General features: G+C 38.0%; 1 protein-coding gene across 1 annotated transcript in view; it reads right to left on the bottom strand.

Annotated features, from left to right (window-relative positions):
• The window catches only part of LOC129724280 (Kruppel-like factor 3), a 342,621-nt gene that overhangs the window by 237,075 nt on the left and 79,511 nt on the right, over positions 1 to 26,035 (bottom strand). The window lies entirely within an intron of this gene.

Here is a 26,035-nt window from a genome sequence, read left to right as displayed (position 1 = left end):
TTTCATTAAAAAATATTTTGGGGATCTGCTGCACACGTAGATGATCACGGATTCCACGAGTTCTTCTATCATGGATGTATCGAAAAACACAGTTGAAGCAGGCAGATCCCAAAAGCCGAAACTTCCAAACTTTTCGTATTTGTCGAATGGATGTAACCTAAAGTGGACGCAAACAACAATATTGCAATCGTTTCAGCTTGATTCAATGGATGTACCTATGTTGCGCTGCGGGAGCAAAAACACCCGTACCATAAAACGGGGCGAATAGAATATATTTATAGATATATTTCGCAGCGTACAAAAAATACTGTAATATCTAGAACGAATATAAATATTAAAGCAGGGGTCAGCCTTAACGGAAGAATCCGTGTTTGGGTCAAACATGTCTACCGATTCATGGTTTTCCTATACTTCGTCTAGACGTGGCTTCCTGTAACATTTATTGCAGGTGGGTCATGTCATACGAAGTGACCACGAAAAAGCACAAACTTGGACACGACCATCACAGATTTTGCTCAAAGTTGGGAGAATTATTCATCTACTGTCACTTTGGAAAAATCCCAAATTTGGTGTCGATTGGAATACCCCCCGCCCTGTGGGACCCCCCTGTTTATTGCAAAGTCACGCATTTTATGTTCAAAATCTCTTTTTTCTTTTTCTAACAATCCATAGACGTAAGATGTCTGAAAAATACTGATAGATGATTTTTGAAGACAATGAACCAAGGAATCCAGAAAAAATATAAGTTTTGACCGGAAGTGTTGCCAGATAAATTATTTTTGTATTTGAAACTAACTTTACATTTTTCGGCAAATGCAGCCATTTTATTTTAAATTTGAAATTTCATAGTGTTCCTTGGAAAATTCCACATAAGACACAACTATCCTCTCGAGGTAATATGAGACAATCTCGAGATATAACATTTTTAGGACAAAAGTTGTAAACTTCGTAATTATTTTTTTTTACAATTGATAGACGTAAGACACCCGAAAGGTAGTGATAGATGAATTTTGAAGGAAATAAATCAAGGAATCCAGAAAAAATATTATTTTTGACCGGAAGAGTTGCCAGATAGATTATTTTTGTATTTTAAAATTAAATTTACGGGTTCGAGGCCCGTCTGGACGAGGGAATTTTTTTTCTAATTCTAGTCACACCTTCTATTCCCGTTCATCTTCGCATTCCCGCGAAACTACATACATTGCCCGCTTTACTAAACTTAAAATGTAAGTCAACATGACAAAAAATGAAATTAGTTCGTAAAGTAAACTTTTCCAAGTTATGATTGAGTTCTGGTGGAAGCTGAGGGTGTCGATTCCATATTTCGTGGCCGCTTGACGGAGGTGAAAGTTTTCTTTGTAACATCCTCAACGACTTACATTAGACGCAGTTGATCCGTTTTTTTGTACGTTTTTGGGCCCTGTCCTGGCTGAGATGGACTGGCATCATTTTACATGAAAAACTATGTATTTCTCAAATCTACATGTTTTTGTGCTAGAAAGTTTCGCTATGGCGTTGTTTTTTGGTATTTGGAAACGCTCAGAACTTGAGCCTCCATTTGTTTTTTTTTAACAAATTGACAGTAGTTCTGCCTACCCATAAATGAGTTTGGAAATCTTGTTTACTATTGAACTATTCGAGAATTTTTTTACATAATTTTGGAATGTTATCAAAAACTTGTAATAACATTTTCCAAGCTGAGAAGTTTCGTGTCTATTCGCCCCACTGTTTCAACTCACCCCGTTTCACGGTACTCGAGCACAGGTAATATCGTTGTTTGGTAAAGTCTTATCAGGATGTTGTACTCTTTGTTGGCATTTTTTCATCATATATCTAATATGACAGCCATATGATAGACCATTTGGTCGTCAATCCGGTCGAATATTCAACAGAACATGATGATTGAATGAGAATAATTAAAAACCAATTGTTCCTGAATTTAACTGACTTATCCTAGATGAGCTCGAGTTCAAATTATTATTCCATAAACCGAATATTCGTTTATTTTTCGTTTCGTACATGAATTAAGTAACGCTAAAAATCTACATTTCAGGCCTCCTTCCTCTATATAACAATGAGTAACGTTCGATATGATTCCTCCCCCCCTAAAATTACGTAACGTTGAACAACCTTACCTCTCTCCAGATTTACAATTTTGAGCAAACATCACATTTACGTAACTGTCTCAACTACTCTTCCTCCCCTCATATGTAACAATAAGTAAGGCAGACTTAACCCCCCTTCCTTCCTTCATGCGTTACGTAATTTGTGTATAACACCCAACTTGTAGTCCGAAAAGCACATGCATTTTACGCATGGTGATTTAGCAACTTTTCGAATTAGCCATAAAATTGCCTTCCGAAAGGCCTTGAACGCGTCGGACTTTTCCACGTAGGCATTTGAACGCATTGGGAAAGCTTACGAGATCTTTTCCTCGTATAACTTCCAATCAATGTTTCGTGTGAGGTCATTGCATCATTGAAGAACAGCGCGAAGAGTAAAGGGCCACATATTGCTACCTTGCGGAACTCCAGATTTATTTGTGAATTGCGACGGAACACAGGAACGAAGCCTCACACGTAGTGTCTTTCCACATAGATACGATTTTCACCATTCATCGAACGAACGCGATGCTCCAAATCGTGAAATTTTGCGCAATGATATGCCCTGGTTAATTCGATCGAAGTTATAGATCAAAGAGCAGTAATGATCATAAAAGAAGGAACTCTAAGCCAAGTCATGAGAGTGTAAATCTCCCAAATTTCCCCCAGGCGAAAGAAGAAGTTCTATTATATCAACGAGCAGCCGTTACCCAACTTGTGCTTTGGGGGGATTATACACAGGATTATACACTCGAGCTCGGCGAAGCAATAAATTTCAACGAACATTCAGCAAATATATCGATCTACCGTAAACTAACATGTATTTTGTTTGCCGTAGTTCTTGAAAATCCTGCCGTGAACTTGTAGAACAATTTACTGAATTTATCAGCTGTTGAGTTCTCGGCAATAAAATCTAAGTGTGTATAATGAGACAATACCAAATTCCTTACTGTTTTGTCATTTGACAAGTCAAATCTTCGATTTCTGGAATCGGTTATACGATAGAAAGAATATCACTTCTTAATGCCTAGGAGTAGTCGTCCGTTTACCTTTCGAAATTTTTTTTTTCTAAAACGATTTACCTGTAGGTAGAACTGCTATCAGAGGACTTTTAAGTAGATCAGTTATGTTGGAATTGTCAAATACCTGAAGCCTCAGCAGTCCAAATTTTTGCTGAATCTTAGATAAAAAAGGAAGGAACAGTTGGGCAATTTGATGTTCCTTGAAGTGCTGGAAACTCCTTGCGAAAATTGAGCCAAATCTCGGAGGCTTTTGCTTCAGCTTTCCAACAGCACTATTAGTTTTTATAGTATCTGGTATTTCAAATGAGGATCTTTCCTAGGAAGTTTAGGAGAAGAGAGGTTTTTACTCTTTCTAGGCTTCCCGGGTTCAGCAGAAGAAGGTTCTCCAACTGAATTGTCAGAGTCAAGCTCATCGGACGACAAAATCTCGAAAAGGTTCGGGGATACTAGTTTGCTGGCGGTGACCTCTTTTAGCATTTTTGAAAGAGTGCAGTTTGAGCGCTCTTTCAGAAACCGCCTAATCTTGTCTTGGCGCTGTTTGTACAGCTCATGTGGAGTCTGCCCACAAAAAAAGGCACTTTTCAGCCTTTTTATCACAGGCATTATCCACGTGTTGCTCTCTGCTTTTGCCTTAGCCTTCTTTATTGCCACAGTGGGTGGCCGTATGATTCCACTGTTTGAACTTAGGGCAGTTTATAACCCGCGGCACAAACGAGTGCACGGGTAGACACACCTTGTCCACGAGCACATAACTCGGCAAAGCAGTCCTGCCGAAAGTCACGCGAAAAAAGATGGGGTGTAAATTTTACTGAAGACAATTGCTTGCAATCCAGTATCTTTACCGGCTGAAGGCTGGAATTCTTAAAACTGCCGGTTCCATAGCCTTCAGCAGATCCCCGATATTTAAACTATGCCAGATCCCTACAAATCTGCATTGTATTCACTGCCTTTGCTTTGGGCGACAACCCAGGTGTTCGGATATCCATCCGAGTATAGTTTTGCCCGATGGATGCTTCAGGTCTTGTGGTGCTGTTTTTTCGACCCGTTGCTCCTTGTACCCGCCTTTATCGAAATCGCACCAGTCGGCTACTTCTTCGTCAATATTGGACAAGAGAATAAAAGCCTCAAGCCCAAATATGCAACCGACACCGTAGAAAAAAGGACAAAAAATACCTTTAAGGAGTTATATATCTTTTTGTGCGAGAAAAAAGAGCAAAGATTTAAGTTTTTTAAGCATGTAGCACCTTTCTTTTTTTTTATTTTCGCTTATTTTCCGTCGGTTTAGTTCCGCCACTATTGTTGTGCCAATCACCGACGCCCGGGAGGCTACTCCACTCGGGACTCTAACTTACGACCCGTTGATTAACGGACCGGCGCCAACGGTTTTACTTCCTCATGCGATGGAACGTGATCCCAGAGATATTTTGCCTCAGAAAATCTCCCGGTGTCGGTTAGGAAAGAATCTAGATCAGTTGGGTTGGTTGTGAATGGATCACGCCACCCCACAACTATCGACACCTATGTCGGCGTTGAGATTCGAACCCAGGCGTCGAGCGTGGTTGGCGGAGACGTTACCAACCACGTTAAGCCCCCGCCTATGTAGCACCTTTCTCATTGCATAAAAGTAAAAGTTTTCTGCAAGTCTTGTTGATCAACAACAACAAAACCACGTTCCTTCGAAGGAAATACAAATTATATGTAGATTAACAGCCGTTTCCCCGAAACGCTGTTTTTTTATGCAGAGGTCTGTGCTGTTTACGATAGATACCAGATCAACTGATATCAAAAAAGTCATATTATTTCATTAGTTTAGAAGTGTGCCGGGTATCTGAACGATCATTTTCATAAGCCTTTTTATTTCAGTACAAATGGGAACTTTTTTCCTGAAAAAAACATGTGTTGAGCTCTAAAAACTGCGTTAGAAATTTTTGTTCGGCAGAGTTAAACTCTATATCTCATATATTATTCAACGACCGGGTATATAAAAAATTATTCAATGACCGGGGAATTGAGAAACGAACTTAAAAAACCTAAATTAATCCACCTAGCGGTCAGACCCAGCCTTTCTCATTCAAACTTTTATTTGTAAAAATTGATTTACATGAACGCTTCAATCCAATAAATGTATATTCACTCTTTAGGTTCTGAAATATTGATGTTGTAATCTATACATATAAAAATGCAGTCCGGTCTGGTTGTCTGTCTGTCTGTTTGATCCATATAGGCTCGAAAACTACCGAACCGATCGACGTGAAAATTTGTATGTAGGGGTTTTTGGTCCCGATAAAGGTTCCGATGATAGTTTGAGACCACTCCCTCTTCTGGAAAGGAGGGGTCCAATACGAATGGAACATACATTTCCGCACAACTCAAAAACAAACCTAGCAAATGAAACCGAATTTGGCAAGTGGATGTTTTAAAGGGTAATAAATATGTCCATATTGGCTCGACGCCCCTCCCTCTTATGGAAGCACATGTTTCTGAACAAATTTCTGCACATCTCGCGAACTAATCAACTAAATGGAACCATATTTGGCAGGTGTTTTTAGTGGTAACAAATATGTACCATAATCGACCTCAGGCAACATTTTGGATTGTAGGATAGCAACTGCCGGTTTCTGGAAAACAGCCAAAAATGGACGATTTCCACCCAATATAATAATATCCGGATAAAGAAAGATACACAGGAGCTAAATTCAACCACAGATACCATTTTGAATTCTAAGATGGCGACTTCCGGTTTCGGAAAAACAGCGGCAAACGACCAAATACCACCCAATATGGGTATTTTCGGAATCGTAATGATGCACTGGAGACACAAATCGACTTCAGACACCATTATGAATTTTAGGATGGCAACTTGTGGTTTCTGGAAAACAGCCAAAAATGACCGATTTCCGTCTAACATTAGTGTCTCCGGATCTAGAATGATACACAGCAGCTGAAATCGACCAAAGACCCCATTGTTAGGTTGGCGACTTCCGGTTCCTGCGAAACAGCGGAAAATGATCGAATTACACCCAATGTGGGTGTTTCTTCTACCAGAATGACGCTCAGAGGCCAGAAATTATCTTACCATTCTCTAATACCATTTCGAAATCCAAGATGGCGTCTTCCGGTTTGTGAAAAACAGCCTATAATAACCAAATACCATCCAATATGAGTATCTCTGGAACAAGAACGATGCAATGAGCTAACAATTGACCTCAAGCACCATTTTGAATCGCTAAATGGCAACTTCCAGGAAACAGTCGAAAATGACCAAATAATACTCAACATGAATAATTCCGTAATCGAGATGATGCATAGGAACCAAACATTGACCCTTGACACCATTTTGAATTTTAAGACGACCACTGTTAGTTTCTGGAAAACAATCAAAATAACTAAATACCTCCCAATATGAGTATTTCCAGTGTCAGATTGATGCCAGAAAATTTGCTGAAAATGACCGAATACCACCCAAAATGAACATATTCAGAATGAGGGCGATGCACAAAAGCCAAAAGTCGAGGATGTTGTCATTTCGATTAAACCAATCATTTCAAACGATTTGTCTTTTGGCTTTGATCATATCCTATGGCCGATTCGTCGTGCATTTGCAGACTTTAAACATATCGCAATGAATCAATGAATTTGGAACGTTTAAATAGTACAAAACCACATTTAAATTATGTGGAGACCACATATATCAATCAAAGCAGGTGTAGTTTTAAATAGTCTTTGAATTTCTTTCCTTTCCATAACTTTTGAGCCACATATCATATTGTTATGAAGTTTGTTATTTGTAAGTTTGAGAGATGACTTGTTCGTATGACACTAGTTATGTTCAAATTAGTCATGTAATCTTTGAAATAATAGACATTCGTTGTTTTATTAACAATTTAATAACGGTGGCTTAAGTTCAATTATAATCAAATGAAATAGGAACGTATAGGGCAGCCAAACTTTGAAACCACGTGTTCAATCATAATTCATCAGTTAACCCTTAACTAGCCCGCTCATCTGATAATAATATTGATCAAATCGGTTTTGTAGTTTCTGAGATAATGAAGTTTCGTGATTTTCACAATTTGGTACTTTACAGACGAAGTCACAGTCCGATTACAGTAAAATTCAATAGGGTGTTACGAGGCAGCTAGACTTATTAGTTGACACTAATTTTGTGGAAATCGGGTCAGCCATATCTGAGAAAGTGAGTGAGTTCAAGTAGTCTTCGAAATATGTTCCTTTTCAAAGCTGGATTTCACATTTTTAAACATAAGAGGCAAAGTAATAGTCTGATTGCAAAACAGAGACCTTCCATTTGACACTGATTTCATGAAAATCGGTTCAACCATCTCTGAGAAACATGAGTGAGATTAAGTAGTCTTCAAAACACGGTTCTTGTCATAACTTTTGAACCACAAGTTCAATCTTTATGAAATTCAAAAGTTAAGGATATTTTAAGTAGCCCGTTAATTTGAAATAAATTTTGTTCAAATCGGATGTGTAGTTTTTGAGATATTGATGTTTCATGATTTTTACATTTTGATACATAACCTCTAAACTAAAAATCCGATTACAATGAAATTTCATAGGGTTCTATGAGACAACGAGACCTTTCATTTGCAATTAATTTCATGAAAATCGGTCCAGCCATCTCTGAGAAAAGTGAGTGAGAATAAAAATCTGCACATACACACACACACATACACACACACACACAGAAAATGCTCAGCTCGTCGAGCTGAGTCGAGTGATATATGCCATTCGTCCCTTTGGAGCACTTTTATACTTTCGGTTTTGCAAGTGATTGCTATACCTTTCTAGGAAAAAGGCAAAAAAGATGAAGAAAATCGGTTCAGTGGTTTGACCGCAGTCGTAAACACCGATAATATAAATGAAGATAAACGCTTATAAAGTTTCAAGTTTAGCTTATGCGGCCGCGACGAGGCGTGCTTCAAAGCGCTTCAAAGCTTGCTCAGATCTTAACGAAAATTTGTGAGAATGTTCTCCAGAAGCTATATTATATTCTCGATTTTTTGATAACTAAAAAGGTAAATAACCCCTTATCAAACGGGTGATTGTGGGTTTGAATCTAAGTAGAAACAGGTTGTCAAGAGAATTTAACATTGATTTGTTCTTAGGCTCACTACCAGCCACCGCATACCCTTACATGAAGCTAAATTTTACAGTTCCCCTGTTGACAAAATTAAGTCCCTCTTATAACAAAATTGGTCTAAGTAATGTACATAGTTCTCTTCAGGGAATTGTAATTATAGCGCGATATTGACTTGGGGAACGAGGTTTCGGCAAAATATAAGTCCTTGTTATAGCAAAATTGACCAGAGGTGTTTAACATTCGAAGGGCTTCTTCAGGGAATTGTGATTGTATTGCGGTATTAGCAGAACTAACAAGATTTAGAGAAGAATCCTTCCTCTTGACAAAATAAGTTCTTCTCTTAGTAAAACTGATCAGAGTAATATTAATCTCATTCAGGAAGTTGTAATTGGCGGTATTTGCACGGGGACCGAAGTTTTTTGGTTTGAAGACATACAAGAAGCAGCGTATACCACAAAAAACGTTCGAACGAAGCAGCATCCGTAAAACAGGTCGTTATAAAGTTGCACGACGAAATATTTTGTAAAAAAGAGGCTGGATGATGAGACTTTTGTCAAACGTGATTATTACAGTCTCTCCAGGAACGCTGTTTAACACTTGGTGAAGAAAATGCACTAATTTCGCCCAATCCATCTTTTGTGGTTTAATCGAAAACATTATTCCTGAGAAAGAACGGATAAAGTGCTGTTCTTGAACCAAAACGGCAGAAAATGATTTGTACTGCCAAAAAACATTAAACGATTAGAATTCCTATAAAAATCTATTGAGAAAAATAAAGATTAACTACTTTGTTGAAAAAATCTCCACTGTGCAATACATATCCTGATACTCCAACTATGTTGTATTTATCCCGTTTTCCAGTTTCTCGATGGTGCAAATGTTACTACGAAAAAACTAGTTTAACCCCTTAGGGGTTATAGCCTTCAATATCAATACAAATTATTTGGACAAGTATCTCTCCAAATGTTTATTTTTACTCCAAATTAATCAAACCTTCGATGTGTCTATTAACAATCGAGCCTAGCTGATTGACCTTGCCCAATTTTTCAAAATAATCGTCACCTTCAGCTGTACGGTCCGACGGCAAGTTCTCCAACCGAGAGAAACAAATCAGGTCATTATGATTTAAACTCATTCCGATACCTGCTTTTTTGTTGCTGATCGGTTTTAGCTTGCCGCGGCGCGAATGAACATCGATCATTCCCTAAAAGGAATCGCTGCGAGCTCCTGGGGATTCATAAGTACCTTTAAGCGTTCCGTTGATTTAGAGCTCACGAAAATGAACAATTGTACGCACACACAATCGTGCCGTAACCAATTCTGTTTGTTTTTCCTTCAACCTGCTGTGGCCGACATATGCGCCCGAACCGTCCAGCATCATCAATCATGCCACGCGACTCTCCGATGACAATCGGATGTGGCTAATATCTTAATTTATTTGCAGAGACAAAGCAAGACCTTGATCACCCAGTTCGCTACAATGGATGGTCCTACATTGAAGACTAGTCCTACTCAATTGAAGCTTCTCCTCGATGAGGGTGCACATTGGGGACATGATCATTAAAAAATGGCATCTATAAAAACCGACACGCCAGCATAATAGGGAAACAAGAAAGGAAGGTGGCGGCTACGATTATAATAACGTTTTTTTGCCTACAACAGGCTCTAGCCATCCATGTTTTGTCACGTTCGTACATCGAGTTTTTCCCATTTTCGTATCTTCGATCGATGATTGATGTCCGTTTGGTGAGTGGCGGTTATGCCCGCCGGCAGAAGGCGGTTTTACCACATACTATTACACTGCTAAAACTCGATTCGAATCTAACCGAATTAATGACTCGAATGCAAAATAAAACACTGGCATGCCAGTCGGACTAGGAGTAGGTAGGCACATCCCTAACGGCACATTAGGACAGGACAGTTGCAATGTCGGCGGCACTCTGCCTCCACGGGGCGTATATAGAGCAAGGCCAAAACCGGCCCCCTTTCTCGTGCTTCCTCGCCGGTACGGTCGCGACGCGGTAAGTGAAGGTGTATGACGAAGCTGCCGGACAGGCCAGAACTCGATAGAATCGCGAGAGGACTTTTCAACTTCAACATTAGCTGTGAAGCAGTGCACCCGAAGTGGTTGATATTCGATTGGATTCGGGTACTTGAACCGGAGTTTGTTTGAAGTCTACAAAGATTTTAAAGTATTATGGTTATTGTCGTTGAATAACATCATAACTTTAAAATTTTAAATTTTTTTTGTGAAAGTTTCGATTGAATAATATCAAATTGAATATTATTTCTTTTATGTTCAGTTGGCAGCCACATTATTCAATTTAGTTACTGAAAGTGAAATGCAATAAGTATATGCAAATCATCAGAACACTAAATTTAGCTTTCAATTTACCCGTCAACATTGGTCGGGCGGTACGCTCCTGAATCACTGGGCTGGCTGCCAACCAGAGGACAGGGCAAGTGGCAGGCGACGCACGGTGACATTGTTCTGACACAATGGCAAATGGTCTGGGCACTGCTGCTGCTGCTTGGCCGCTTCGATGTGGGTTTGTGACTGGAGGGTTTTTTTTTCTCGTGAGATTGAAGCCTAAAGTTTTAAGTTTTATGTCCACCTCACGACTGCTGTGTTCGATTTCGAAACGATTTGTCATTAAAATTGACGTTTCTCATTATGCACACACATCCCTGTCGTACTGCTCTACTGCCCTTATTCTCGACGACGGTCGGAGGCTAATTTAAGCCGCGAGTCGAGATTATTCCTTTCTCTGTTGGTTGAGTGACTTGGATATGAGAATGTGTGGTTTAGCGTACGAAATACGTTTTTAATGAAAATGACAGAAGAGTTAAAGATCCTTTGCATTCCGTCTAGCAGTGTCATCTGACGCTTTTAGTATCATCAATTTTTTGTATTAAAATTATTAAAATTTTATATTAATAATGCACAGGGCTAATTACATTCGAACAAAAATGCACCGAAAGACATTCAGTATATAGGTACTAGTTAGTAACGCTAAAGACGTTGAAATGTTCGAGAGCAATGATATACGATTTTTTAATATTGCATTTTGCATTGCTATTTGATTCGTAATTATAGAGGATGTAAAAAAAGGCTGATCCTTTTTCGTTTATTTTTTCTTGGGAACAAATCATGTATATTTCTGTTATTTGAAGCAGTAAATGTAATCATTGCGATTTGATAGTCCCACCTGGGGCATTATGTTTAGCAATATTCATACCACATTATTCGTGGTTCAGCTGTTTATTTACAGTTTTTTTTAGCAACATCTATAGCTTCGGATAACATATGAATTGTCATTCTAATATTTAGAAGAGACAAATCGCGCGAAATGACCGATGGTCGAATATCGACCATTTTTGATTTGAATGAAACTTTGCACACATATTTGGCTTAGCAAACTGAGCATTTTTCACAGGTGGAGAGATTTTTTACACCCATGAGTTACATTCTAAAAGGGCGTATGCCTTTTGGCACAGGTTTTATTCGAAGCATTGTAGCCCAGAAACCGTTGGTTGTATAGAAAAACTGTCTGAGGATGAGTTGTAGGGAATTAAAAACGCACCATAAAAAAATATACACTGTACAAAACAAATTTTTTTTGACCAAAAAAAAAATTCAAAATAAACATTAAATTTCAATTTAAAAAAAAGAGTTGAATTTTTTTTTATTTTTTTTTGAAAGAAACTTGACGTTAAAACGCAACTTTTTAAAAAAAAAGTCCAGGATGGAGAAATGAAAAATATTTTTTTTATGATGGATTAATTTTTTTATAAAAATTCTAATTTAAACATTTTTCAGAATATTTGTATTCTGATGATTTCAAAAGATGCAGAAAGTCTTTGCAAGTCTTTGCAAGTCTTTGCAAGTTCAAAACAAAATATAACGTCGATGCAGAGTGGCATTTTTTGCGACTTGTCATGTTAAAGGCCCATGCGATGCAATTGGTGGCATATTAAAACGAATGGCAGGATGCATGTTGCAAATTTAGCTAAAGAACATGAACATCCCATTACAAGCGCAAAAGAATTGTATGATTGGTCTAATCAGCAAAATAATAAAAATTTATCAAAAATGTCATTTAGTTGCGTATCATATGAAGAATATGAACAAGGAGTAACAGAATGGAGCAATATTTTCAAAAAATCTATAATAATAGCTGCCACACAAAAGTATTACTCTTTTGTTCCGATTTAAGAAAATAAGATACAAACGAAGCTGTTTTCAAAACATGACGAATCATTTACTTATGATGTATATAAAATATGAGGTGAAACTAGTTCTGTAAAGTATCTATGTCATATTAAAATATATGTTCCTAAGATAATAAAACTCGAAAATAAATATTTGATTTATATCACTTAGAACATTTAACTTTTTTCTTGAGAACCGTTCGCCCAATCGTTTTGTTGTCAAAGAATGAATTGTATATTTTTGATCAAGCATTCCAATGAACGTATGGTTTTTGCTGGAGAACCATGGACAAATTAAGAAAAACGTGTATTTTCCTAAATAATTATAATTTTTCGAGCTTAAATTAGAAATAACTCGAAAACCAATGCCTTTAGAATGTTTACTACCAAGAGTTTTTTGATTCAAAATGACTTTCTGCATCTTTTAAACTCATCAGAATACGAATATTTTGAAAAATGTTTGAATTAGAATTTAAAAAAAAATGTATTCTACCATAAAAAATTATTTTTCATTTCTCCACCCTGGACTTTTTTTAAAAGTTGCGTATTAATGCAAGTTTCTTTAAAAAAAAATAAAACAAAAATTCAACTCTTTTTTTTTTAAATTGAAATTTAACGTTTATTTTTAATTTTTCTTTTGGTCAAAAAAAATTTGTTTTGTACAGTGTATATTTTTTATGGTGCGTTTTTAATTCCCTACAACTCATCCTCAGACAGTTTTTCTGTACAACCAACGGTTCCTGGGCTACAATGCTTCGAATAAAACCTGTGCCAAAAGGCATACGTCCTTTTAGAATGTAACTCATGGGTGTAAAAAATCTCTCCACCTGTGAAAAATGCTCAGTTTGCTAAGCCAAATACGTGTGCAAAGTTTCATTCAAATCAAAAATGGTCGATTAAATTTTCGCGTATTTCCAGGCGATTTGAAATGATTTTGCTCAGCTTTTCCTTGCACGGGCATCTGCCTTGAAATTTTTTTATATTTTTCCATTTCATGGATATTGTGAATGTTATAATTAACAATAATTCGATTCAAACGCACGCAATCATTGGAATGCAAACCATACTTCGGCGGTTAAGGACGGGCTTCGCCAAACCGAGCGTCTATTCACCAAGATGGTGCGGCTCAAAACAGCGTCTGATCTCCAAGTTAAGAGTGGCTGGTCAAAATCCTGCACTCTAGATAGAGCTGACACGATGGTCCCCCGGTGAGACAGGAGGTTGGGTAAAGCCCATCAAGCCGCCCCGGAAAACAATTTGTTACAAATAACGTAGGATATAATACGAATCGGGACAATCGGCATGGACTTAGGCAACAAAATTACCACAAAAGATCAAAACAATTGTAGTAGTCCTGATCTTACAAAAAAAAAAAAAAAAATAGGCAACGAAATTAGAACTACGATTGAAAACTCGGGACATTGAGCTGCCAATCACTTTGCTATCCAGAATGCGACAGTATAATCTGCGATGAGCAATATTCACGCAACTTCGAAGTCGTAGCGTTGCAGAAACTTTGTTGGACAAGGCAAAAATTAGGGGAAAGCGGGCATTTCTACCGGAGTTGTGGCACCATCAATGTGAACGTCGATGCGGTAGAGCGCGAGAACGGTAAGGTGATTGATCATGGTTCTCGAATAGAAGACAAAAGGATTCCAGCTCCTGATTTGCTGGAAGTGGAGGAGAGGATTGGCCGGCTACAAAACAATAAAGCTGCTGGAGTGGATTAACTTCCTAGCGAGCTGTTGAAATACGGTGAAGAAACACTGACTAGAGCCGTGCGCTGAGTCATTGACAAGATTTGTGCAAAAGAACAAGTACCGGAAAAATGGGTGGAAAGTATTGTGTATCCAATCTACGAAAAGGGCAATAAGCTGGAGTTTCTTAATTACCGGGTAGTGGCTCTGCTAAACGCCGCCTACAAGATACTCTCCCGAATACTCTGCCGTCGACTATCAGGCCCACGCCACCACGGATCACATATTCGCGGTTAGGCAAGTTATACCGCTCTTGCGAAACTCGGAAAGACTTAAGGCAACGTGATGATCTCTGTTACTGTTTATTAATTGCGCTGGAAGGTGTGATTTAGTGGTGAAGTAATTAAGATGGTCAGGCAGGTTCACGCTGGATGCTACCTTCTCCGTCACCAAAACAGCGGAGGTAGCACTCAAGCGCAAAAGAAAGGACATACTCTATTGCGCAATCGTCACGCTTGACGTGAAAAATGCGTTCAATAGCGCTAGTTGGGATTCCATAGCGCTTGCGCTCATGAGCATCCATGTATCGGTGTCGCTGTACAAAATACTTGCAAAACCGAGTACTTGTTCACAACACGAAGAAGGACCAGAAGTACGTCCCAATCACCGCAGGAGCTCCGCAAGGTTCTATCCTGGGTTTGGTGTTGTGGAATGTCATGCATGACGGGGTGTTGAAACTCAAGTTCACAGTAGAGGTTGTGATCGTCGCCTTCGCGGACTACATAACGCTGGAGGTTTACGGCGAGTCGATCGAGGAGGTCAAGTTGACGGCCGCGCACTGTATACGCAAGGTCGAGGACTGGATGCGCTCCAGGAAACTGGAGCTAGCGCATCATAAGGCGGAGGTCACGGTTGTGAAGGCGGTTGTTTACAATCGGTGACTGCACCATCACTTTAAAGCATTCTTTTAAGCTCTTGAGAGTTATGGTTGACGATAAGCTCACGTTCGGGAGTCACGTCGACTATGCCTGTAAGAGAGCCTTATCGGCTATTGTAGCACTATCTCGTATAATATCCAATAGCTCAGCGGTTTATGGCAGCAAGCGAAGACTTCTTGCCAGGGTGGTTTTGTCCATGCTTAGGTATGGTGGGCCAGTGTTGTCCAGAGCGTTGAGTACCACAGTTACCGCAGCACATTGGAAAGTAACAACAGGCTCATTAGACTGGGACACGGTTATATGGGAAAAAAGCGATGGTGTTATTTTTTCGCTCCCATGCACTTTTCGTGTTCCTTATGGATCCTATAACAACTGTGTAATTTTTCAGATCGATCGGTGAAACGCCCGATTTGCGCCCGATTTTTAAAGTTTCCATACGATTTTATATGGGAAAATTCACTTTTTCAAAACTTATTCTCTATAAATTCCCAGTTGGGTCCTAAAAATATATCGGTACATGATAGTTGTAGGAAATTTTCCTGGAAAAAACTCTTCTGAAGACCGTAAGGCGCTACGATGCTTGTAGAAACAGCTATTCACCCCAAACTGATTAAATGTCTGACGGACGGCTCACTATTGAATTTTACTAGCAATACTGCTGCAGCATGCTGCTGTTGCAAATTCAACCATGTGATGAGAAATGATATCGCTAAAATTTATCTTGGAGGCTTTCCCAAAGATACAATGTGCAAAAATCACACTTTGAAAATTAATTCCACGCGAAATTATTTCTCATACTTAAGCAAGTCTGCAATAGCAGCATGCTGTAGCAGTGTTGCTGGAAAATTTCAATTGTGAGCCGTCCGTCAGACATTCAATTAGTTTGGGGTAAATAGCTGTTTCTACAAGCATCGTAGCGCCTTACGGTCTTCAGAAGAGTTTTTTCCAGGAAAATTTCCTACAACTATCATGTACCGATATATTTTTAGGACCCAACTGGGAATTTATAGAGAATAAGTTTTGAAAAAGCGAATTTTTCCATATAAAATCGTATGGAAACTTTAAAAATCGGGCGCAAATCGGGCGTTTCACCGATCGATCTGAAAAATTACACAGTTGTTATAGGACCCATAAGGAACACGAAAAGTGCATGGGAGCTAACATTTATTTTTTGTCCCACCCTAAGGCTCATGTGCCTCAAAGTTGCAAGTGCGTATCGTGCGGTGTCATACGATGCAATCTGTGTCTTGTCCGGCATGATGTCTACAAAATCGCCATCAACGCCGACAGACAATGTTTCGACCATCGTGAAACAAGGGGCATATGAAGTATAGTCCCAGATCGTCATTGAGCTGCAACGTTTGTGGCGGGTCAGCCACCAACACGCCAGTGGTAGCTAACTACCAGTCTTCAGTTATTTAGCTAGGAGGTAAGAGTAAAGAGGGTACATCACGCACAAAAACCACTTCCCGACGTTATACATAACCGTCGTTCCGGGAAGACTAGGGCTGGAGACTGGAGGAGTTTTAGTGGGTCGAGACAGGGACCAGTAGGTGTTTGGGGAGGGGGGGGATGTTACTATCCCCTAGTTTCTCCCCCACACCTTGAGCTCTCTTCTCAGGTGTCTGTTCACAGATTTTCCTGCCACCTTGAAAAAAAGAGATACATGTATGTATTCGAAGGATTTTTCTAAATGAAACCCAAACATTCCTACATTTTGATTCTTGAGGAATCAATGAGAAGGTTTTCCATATGCGATTTGAACAGATTCTGTCCGTACCACAGAAATGATTTCTTTCACGATTCCGTCACCGAGTTACAGGAATCATGAGAATTCTCACTCACTTCTCTATGTGTTAGTTAGGGTAAGCAGACTGTAGAGTTGACAAAATGCAGCCTTGGATCGAGTGGAGTGAAGACGACTCTTATGTACTGCAAAAGTAACACCTCGGCTTGGGACTGTTAGATGTGATGCAAAGTTTTTATCATAAAATTTCATTCGAGAAAAACTCATACATTCACACTTTTTTAATTCAAAAGCGTATTTTATTGCTGTATAAGTTTGGGCTGAAGGTATTCGGCTTGATAGGTATGAAGACTAGATCTGTAGTCTACTGCACTTAATATTTGGCCGCCTTAATAGCAGTTTGCTAATTCACTGTTGCACCTCTAGAAATAATAAGGGAACAGCCATAAATGACGTAGCTTTTTTTAGGTTTTTTTGACAACAAACCCCCTCCCCCATCGTGGGATTTCGTCACAAAGTCACACTCCCCTCTAGATAACTACATAGCTTTATACCAACCCCCCTCCTCCCATGACATTTATTAACAAAAATATACCTCAAATCATAAATAAACAAGAAAAGACAATAAAGTAATGATATTTGCTACGTAGCTTGGCTAGACCCCCCCCCTCATCAAATTTCGTCACAAAACTACAAACCCTCCCTTCCCCCTTGAATACTACGTTAGTTATGGATGTTTCCTAACGAGAAACATGACAGCGATGTTCTTCGAGAACAAAATCGCTCAATCGACTTTTGGGGAGTGGAGCCCCGGAGCGATCAAACTTTCACAAAGTTTCAAACGCACAGGTAGTAAGTAGTTCATGATATTTTCAAAATCGAATTACATAAAACTTCGAGATCTGGTTTTTGGATAACATCAGATTTTTTTCGAACCTCGTTTTCAATCATTATAAATTTCATCAGTTAAACCTCAACTAGCCCGTTCATTTGATATCAATATTGCTCAAATTGGCTCAGTAGTTTCCGAGATAATGAAGTTTCGTGATTTTCACATTTTGATACATTACTGACAAAGTAACAGTCCGAGTGAAATTCAATAGAAGCTTATGAGGCAGCTAGACCTCTCATTTGACACTAAGTTTGTGGAAATCGGTTTAGCCATTTCTGAGAAAAGTGAGTGAGTTTAAGTACTCTTCGGAATATGTATCTTTTCATGACAGGATTTCACATTTTTAAACATAACAGCTTTGCAAAAAAAAATAATAGGATCTTATAAGGGAACTAGATCTTTTATATGTCGCTGATTTCATGAAATAAAATTCAATAGGGTCTTATGAGGGAAACAAGACCTTTCATTTGCAATTAATTTCATGAAAATCGGTTCAGCCATCTTTGAGATAACCGAGTGAGATTGGGAGAGCGTTACTCACACACAAGCACACACACACACACACACAAACACAAACACAAACACATACAGAAAATGCCCAGCTCGTCGAACTGAGTCGAGTGATATACGACATTTGGCACTTTGGAGCACTTTAATACCTTTAGTTTTTGGAGTGATTGCTATACCTTTCTAGGAGAAACGCCAAACACTTTTGTCTAAAAAAATAAAATCTTGACCTTGTATTTACTATATTTGATGCCACTTCAAAACATAACCCTGGTCGACAAAAACGAAAAAAGTTGCTTAAAGAAATGCTCTGAAGCTCAAACACAAAAAAATACCATTCGAAATATGATGTATCTTTGTATCGGTTAAAATTTCACTTTTACTGAATATACTAGAATATAAAGGGAGATTTTTCAAGAAGTTGGTTTTTCTTTTAAAAAACGCATAAAAATAATAAAACTATATGAAATCTTTATTTGAGGCGATAAATTGGTTTATGCCATTACTTTTTATAGATAGTTTCATTCAAATGTTGGCCACCGCCACGTTTTAAATGGTCCATACGAAAAGTCCAATTTTAGGACACTTTTTCGAGCATTTCGGCTGGTACCATGGAACGGGGTGAAATTGATTAATTTTTATAACAATTTTCAATTAACTAACTTCATGTACATATTTCCCGAAATAGTATAATTTTAAAACAAGCACTGGTATGCGCTCCAGTAAACCTCTATGGCTATTGATGAAATTTCTATTGTCGACTTCATGAAATAAATTCGATAATCCTATAAGGTACTAGGAGGTAAATTGGAGTGAAATTGATTACCATTGAAATCCATAAATTTTTTGGCAATGCGCTTTTTCTTTGATATGCTGAAGATAAATGATGATTTTTGTACTAAAAAATATCATTTACAGCTAGTTTGGAAACGAAAAAAAAAAATTTCAGGTTAAAATTTGTTTATTTTGGTTCACGAGCTGCTTGTTGCTAAATTTGCTCTTATTTGATCGTTGTTAGACCGATTTCAATTCGGTTTGTTGCAAAAGCTCAAAAACTAGCTCTGAAATTAAAATATTTGTGGTTTTCTGCGAATTCATCAGTATTTCTTTAATGGTATGGAATGATCATTGTTGAAAACTACATTTTTTAAACTTTTATCAAACTTTACTCACTTCTCCAAATTTAACATAATTACCCCTCAACTAAGATTAGTAAAGTAAATTCAATACTTTTTTTGTTATTTGGAAACTTGTTTGATCAAATTTGATTGAGTTTTGACTGAGTTAGAAGAATTTTTCGAAAATATGAAAAATTACACCGGGCATACAAGGGTTAACTTTGACAGGTATTTGAATCATGCAAAAGTTGCGTTTAAGGACACGTTAACATTGCCTAGTGTTGTAAGAGCAATATCTTTTGATTAGTATTTTTTATCACGAATTTTCAGGTGATCAATTTCACCCCACTGTTCAATTTCACCCCATTCCACGGTATCTCGCGAATAACGCGTGTAATGTTGTCTTCCAAAGCTGGAATTGTTGTTGGCTTATCCGCATAGACGAGAGACTTAACGTAGTCCCACAAAAAATAATCTAGCGGTGTTAAATCGCATGATCTAGGCGGCCAACTTGTGAGATGAATTGCTCGCCGAACTCATTCTGCAATATGTGAAATGAGCTCCGTGAAATGAGCTTCGTGAACACAATTTTTGCGCGAAAAACATTTTCCACAGAGGACGAATTTCGTAAAATTCGATTATATGTAAGCGTTGTTCAGGCGTAAGTCTGTTCATGATGAAATGGAAAACCAAACTGAGTACATTAGACTTTGACAGCTGACAGAATTCCCGCGTGAATTGTCAAATCTGAATACACGAAAAACCAGATAGCAAAAAAATCACCCTTTAGTAACCAAAACTCCCTATCGCTTTTTTTCACTGAATCGCTGTGAGTGAAATAAATTTTGTTGCCAATTTTAGCTATAATACATGATGGTTTTTAGTTCTTCAGAGTTATTAGTAGTAAGGCTGATATAAATTTCGAATTCTTTTTTTGTCGAAGGTTATCAAAGTTAGCGAAGGGGGTGGCAAAAAATAAATAACACCGAGACTCTTCGATCAAAGTTATGACGTTTGTAATTTGCACTCAAATAAATGTTGAAAAATAACACTTTATTATTATTATTATTATTATTATTATTATTATTATTATTATTATTATTATTATTATTATTTTTATTATTATTATTATTATTATTATTATTATTCTTATTCTTATTATTATTATTTATTTCGCTTGCCTATTAACGACACTTTCGTTGCCACTGGACTTGTTTGTTGCTAAATTAAGCATTTATGCTGTCGGAAAACCAATTAAATGAACAGAATGGTCTTAGCTATTTTTTCTTCCCCTTCCAATATTCAAGATTTTTGAGGGGGGGGGGGGGGGGGGGTGGGGGTTGAGTTGTCATAAAATGAAAATAAAATTTGTAACGGCCTAATAAATAAATAAAATTTTAGAACAATATCCACAAAATAATTCTCCTCTCCATACCCCTAAGCATGCTATACCAACTACATGTTTTCTATCAGCAGTAAATAAATGTACAAAAATAAAAAAAAAGGCTGGAAGTATGGAAAAAGATTGAATTATAGAAATTTTTAATTCTGCAGATGGTATTTGAACCAACAACTTCAAAGCCTCGGGGTTCGAACTCCACCTGAAGTATTAATTTAATCGAAAATAATTACTTTTCTGTCAAATTAATTATTCAATCTCTGTAATTGCATTCACTACTTTCCAGAAAAAAATCTTACAGATTCATTTGTGTTTTATTATTGTAATTCACCTTATTGATCCTTATGTTGACAATTTGATTCTACCATTTAACCGTAAAATGGTTATGTTATGGTCAGTATTTAAACATTTTGTCAGGTATGATCGCGAAAGCAAAATACAAATTCTAGCACGTATTGACCTTTCGAATGATAGTTTAGGGTTTATAATTTATGCAAAAAAAAAATCGATCCCGCTCACCTAATTCCCAGAGAGCGGAAAAAACAATCACATGCAATGATCAATTTTCCAATCCAGCAACCGTCAAAGGCACAAACCGGATTTCTCCACACGCGGAAGCAATATCGAATCAATCACGCTGATTAGTGGCAGCGCGAAGGGAGTCGAACAGTGAAAGAAAAAATACCGTCCTCAGGAACAAGCGCCAGCCGGGAGCATAACCGATGCTCTGAGTGCCACAATGAAATCAAGCAGAAGAGGAAGGTGAAGGAGCTAAAACAGTCTGACAGGTAACCGTAAATTCTGATTAATTTCCAACCGGGGGAAACATAAATCAAATGCATCGGCAAAAATCGATCTCAATCGTACAAGAAATTAATTTTGATCCAATTGAATTTCCTGCTGCCGATGCACTGCCTGTCCGGGACTGACACACTGACTGAAGCTGTGCTGGACCAGTAGTAGTAGCAATGCTCGGCACTTGCGAAAAAAAACAGTGGCAGGTAACTTCAATAATGGAGAACATGGTAAAAACTTCAAGCGACCGAGGCATTGAGAAAAAAGAATATGGAAACGATTATGAAAATATGCTGTCGAGGTAGCTTCGTACGGGAATTAGATCGAATGCAACAAGTAGCCGTCAATGCAGTGATCATGATTGTTAAGCCAGAGGGCTTCTGACGGCTGTCGCACAGGAGAGTGAATGATACCTGTGGAATTCACGTGTATTTCCTAGGTGAATTCTGCACAATTTCCAGCAATCGTACAATCTAAAATTAATCATTCTTTGAAAAATATTTACCCAGGCATTCGAAATTTGTACAGTTTGTTTTTTTTTTTTGTTTTGTGGGGAATAGAGAATCGTTTCAGTGTTGCAGTCGCTTTTTTCTAGTCCCTTCTACGAAACTTTATACTTCTGCGGCTGTCTTAGTATGATAATTTTGAAAAGTAATTAATTTTTATTCACCCAAGTCGTCTTCGAATCAGTTGCGTTAATGCTTACTGCCACATCATCAGCAGAGATGATGACTTTAAATCGATTTCCCATGTTAAGTTTTTCGTTTATGTCCCTAGCTCCAGCGTAGTGGACAATGTTGCCTACCCAAAAGATAAACACGTTTCATTGGTCGTGTGGCGTAAAACCGTATGCTGAAAGGATCGATGCGTGCGTTCACTTCGCCCATTACCATATGTGAGTTTGTTAGCCAGAGAAGAAAAGGTGGGTCAGAAGACTGTACGACTGGGCACGCATTTTGCACTGCGCCCTTTCGGACGTACGTTCAAGCTAATTAGGTAATTAAGTCCGAAAACATATTGTTACGAGATTGATTAATGAAGTTTTAATGCGCGAAACATGAGACATTTATCAAATATTAAGGACAGGATCGTGCTCGTGGGGCAAACAATCAAGCAGAGTAGTTTTCAAGATTTTCGAAGTTCGTAAAGTTACTTTCACAATCTGTTAAACCTTTCGAGTGAAGGTGCTAGGTTTATCAGATGGTCATTGAGGCTGCTGAAATCTGAAGCCTGGAACCCATTAATCTTGTTTTGTCGAAAAAACAGCTAAGCTGGGTTCGCACTCTAAAATAATATTTGTTCAGCTTTCACCTCTGATGTCCGAACTGTTTCGCTTGTGAACCCAATATAGATAAAAATGATCTATGGCTACGTTCGAATCCTAAACATGGATCCGCTGCGTTACTTTTATTACTAATGCGAATCCCCTCCATGCGGATTACGTTGCTCATCTATTTGTTATCCGTTCCATGTAAGCCAATTACCGGTGATCCAATCGAAAACACCATCGTCGCACGAAACTATGGCAATCTGATTTGTTAGTCTAAATTGTAACCAATTTGCAAATCACAAACGTATTAGAACGTCCCCAAATCGAGTCAAGACAACTTTGTCTGACAGCGACGCGACGTATTGCGATGATAATAGGTAGGAGAAGGGATCCAGGGGTTTGGGAAGAGCAAGCTGTAGCATCGAGAAAAAATCTCTCCTGCGCGTATAGCAAATCGGGCCCGGCCGTTCAGCCCTCGGTATACCAAGCCTAATTTGAATCCAGCAACCGGTGTCGAGGTTGAATGGGAGGAAAAGCAACGTCAGTCTACGTGTACCATCTATCATCAACTCATAAGGCTACCGGTGTTTTCCTCTCTCTCTCTCTCTGGTGCCGAAGCGCAACACGCGAAGCTTCCACCAGCAATAGCCGCAGCGACTCAACATTTCATTCGCAATCACCTGGCTGATCTGCGATTTATGGCTCGAGGGAACGCGCTGACGAACGAGGACCGTGTCTTTATACGGAATCTCGTCCATGAGGTCCTACTACGCTAAGCTAAACAAAAACAGCTCTTGCCGAACACTTGCTGGATGTGTGATATTAGTACGACATTCGTATGCTGACGAGACGAGATTTAAGCCGGGCACAAAAAAAAACTAAACGGAATTAGTTTACATTATGTATCTCTGACCCCCAAGGGATATGTTGAAAATGTGCTCCGAGGAGGAAAAACTGGCGAACCCCGATCGCCGGCTGAGTCTTCTGCTGGGACATAAATTATGCTCATTTTTATGTTTATTCGTTCACCTTAATTGCCTCTGCGCATTGGAAATGACGATACCTTGAGAGTTTGCTAAACAACGGCGTACCATTCGTTTTTTTATTACTAAAATACTCTTGGGTACTGTTGAACGGTTCACAAAAAAAAAATCAATAGGTCACAACTTATAGGTTACAACAGGTTCTTTGTGAAGTAAAACTAAAATCTTAGACTGAACAATTGGAAAACAGAAAAAGTACTCTAAGTGCGTTGCCGCCTGGAGTTCTTTTTCCAATTAGTGCCACAGTAGGTGTGCCAGAACGGAGTCGGGAAATAACAATGCAATGAAATATGATTCTGATTAAATTCTCTATGATGCTGTGTGTGGGTGTGTCTGTCTGCCATGCATGTTGCCTGTCAGTACGAATGCTAAGGGCTAAAAGTGATTTGGCCTTTTAATAATTTCCAGTAGTTTCTCGTTTGAATACTTGAACCAGAGCCGTCAAATGTGCTTTATAATTTCTATTATTTTTAACGATAAACAGCAAACTGTCTAGGAAATTGTACACGGTTCAATACTCTTATACTCTTTCGACCAAGCTGCTCTATAATTGTCAATTAGTATAAATTGATCGTAAAAATGTAACTATTGTTTTCCAACTTCGAGGAAATTCAATATCAATTTATATATATATCTTCAAGCAAATTTTCAATTATTTTGCCAGAACTAACGAAACTTTGCTTCTATTATTAACATATTTAGGCAGTCGGGGAGACTTCCAATTTTTTTTTGAAAGTAACTCAGAATACGTTCTTATTGGTATATAGTTTTACTTTAAAAGGGTTAAACGGAAATCGTTAATCACCGTTGTTAACGCTATGTAAAACTATATAATCAAATATTCAGTCGAGGGTCAAATAGATATATACCACGAACGAATTTTTGGCCGGATATTCGGATCACCGGCTATGGCTTCTGCAGTATAACTATTTGGTTTGGTGATTGGGTGGCTAACATACGCGTTAAACATTACAAAACGAAACTACCAATAATGTAAAAAAGGTTTTCAAATGTATCTTATTCTAACTACAGCACAGTGGAACGTGAGCTTTAAATCTAGAACTTTTTTCATTTACCCTCCAAATACTGGATTTTGAACATATTATTTTTAGGAGATATTAAGGATATAAATCGCCTCAATTAATAACAACAATTTGTAGTTCGGAATTCCACCGTTAGTGGCGCTGTAAAATTTACCTTTTCAGTCTTCAGAGAATTGGGTTTTCGGCAAAGTTGTGGATAATGCTGCCACCAAACAACTTTGCCTAAGACACCTTTCTTCTAACTCTCCTTTTTTATAGATTTAACTTTTTATATTAGACTAGTGTTTATATATTTTTCTAAAATATCTCGAAAACTGTGAATTTCGAAGGCAACAACACGCAACTTGAAAATCGGTCTAGCTATCTCTTAGAATCATGGGTGATATTGGAGAGTGTTCCACATGCATACAGACATGCACACATATACTTACACATACAGGATGTGTTCAACTCTTCAAGTTTAGTTGAGTGATATACAATAATAAATCAAAAAGAATCAAATGACAACGTAGTTGGAAGAGTCAGAAAACAAGAGTCATCCAGTAGAGCCCGTAAATGATCGTTTATGTGTGTTGAGGATTAAGAACTATCTTCAACTACAGTTCAACTTGCAACTAGTAAAAATAAAACGTTGGTGTCGAAGCGCCATCTCTGCGGCCAAATCGCTAAAAGTAAAATTGAAGCTCTTATTACACCGGAAAACTTCGCTGAAGACTGCAAATCAATTGGATAGAGTATCAGAGCGCTGGACTGCGTATTCCATGCAATAGATACATTGCAATTGTATTTTTATATTAAACCTGTGGTTATACCTAAATTGAAATATCACAAAAACACAAAAGAAACACATCTTTCAAAATGTCAGAAAATAAAGATTTTTTGATGGATAATTTTTAGAAAAATACAGGGTTTGCTAATACTTGCTACCCGATGAGATATCTAATTCACAAAACTGTATATTTTTTAGAAATTCTGTGTCATATTTTCACTCAGGTACTTCGAAAACTTCTGTACCTACTTGGAAGAAAATGACGCAATTATGCTATTTCTTTCGAGAAAAGTTTGTAAGAAATTAATTCGAGCAAACTTATGAAACTATCACAGTGAAACGTGAAATTCAGACAAATTTTATAAAAAATCGTAGAT

The sequence above is a fragment of the Wyeomyia smithii genome, chromosome 2 (assembly GCF_029784165.1).
Source record: "Wyeomyia smithii strain HCP4-BCI-WySm-NY-G18 chromosome 2, ASM2978416v1, whole genome shotgun sequence".
In the NCBI taxonomy this organism is placed as follows: Eukaryota; Metazoa; Arthropoda; class Insecta; order Diptera; family Culicidae; genus Wyeomyia; species Wyeomyia smithii.
This window is presented reverse-complemented; position numbering and strand designations above follow the sequence as displayed.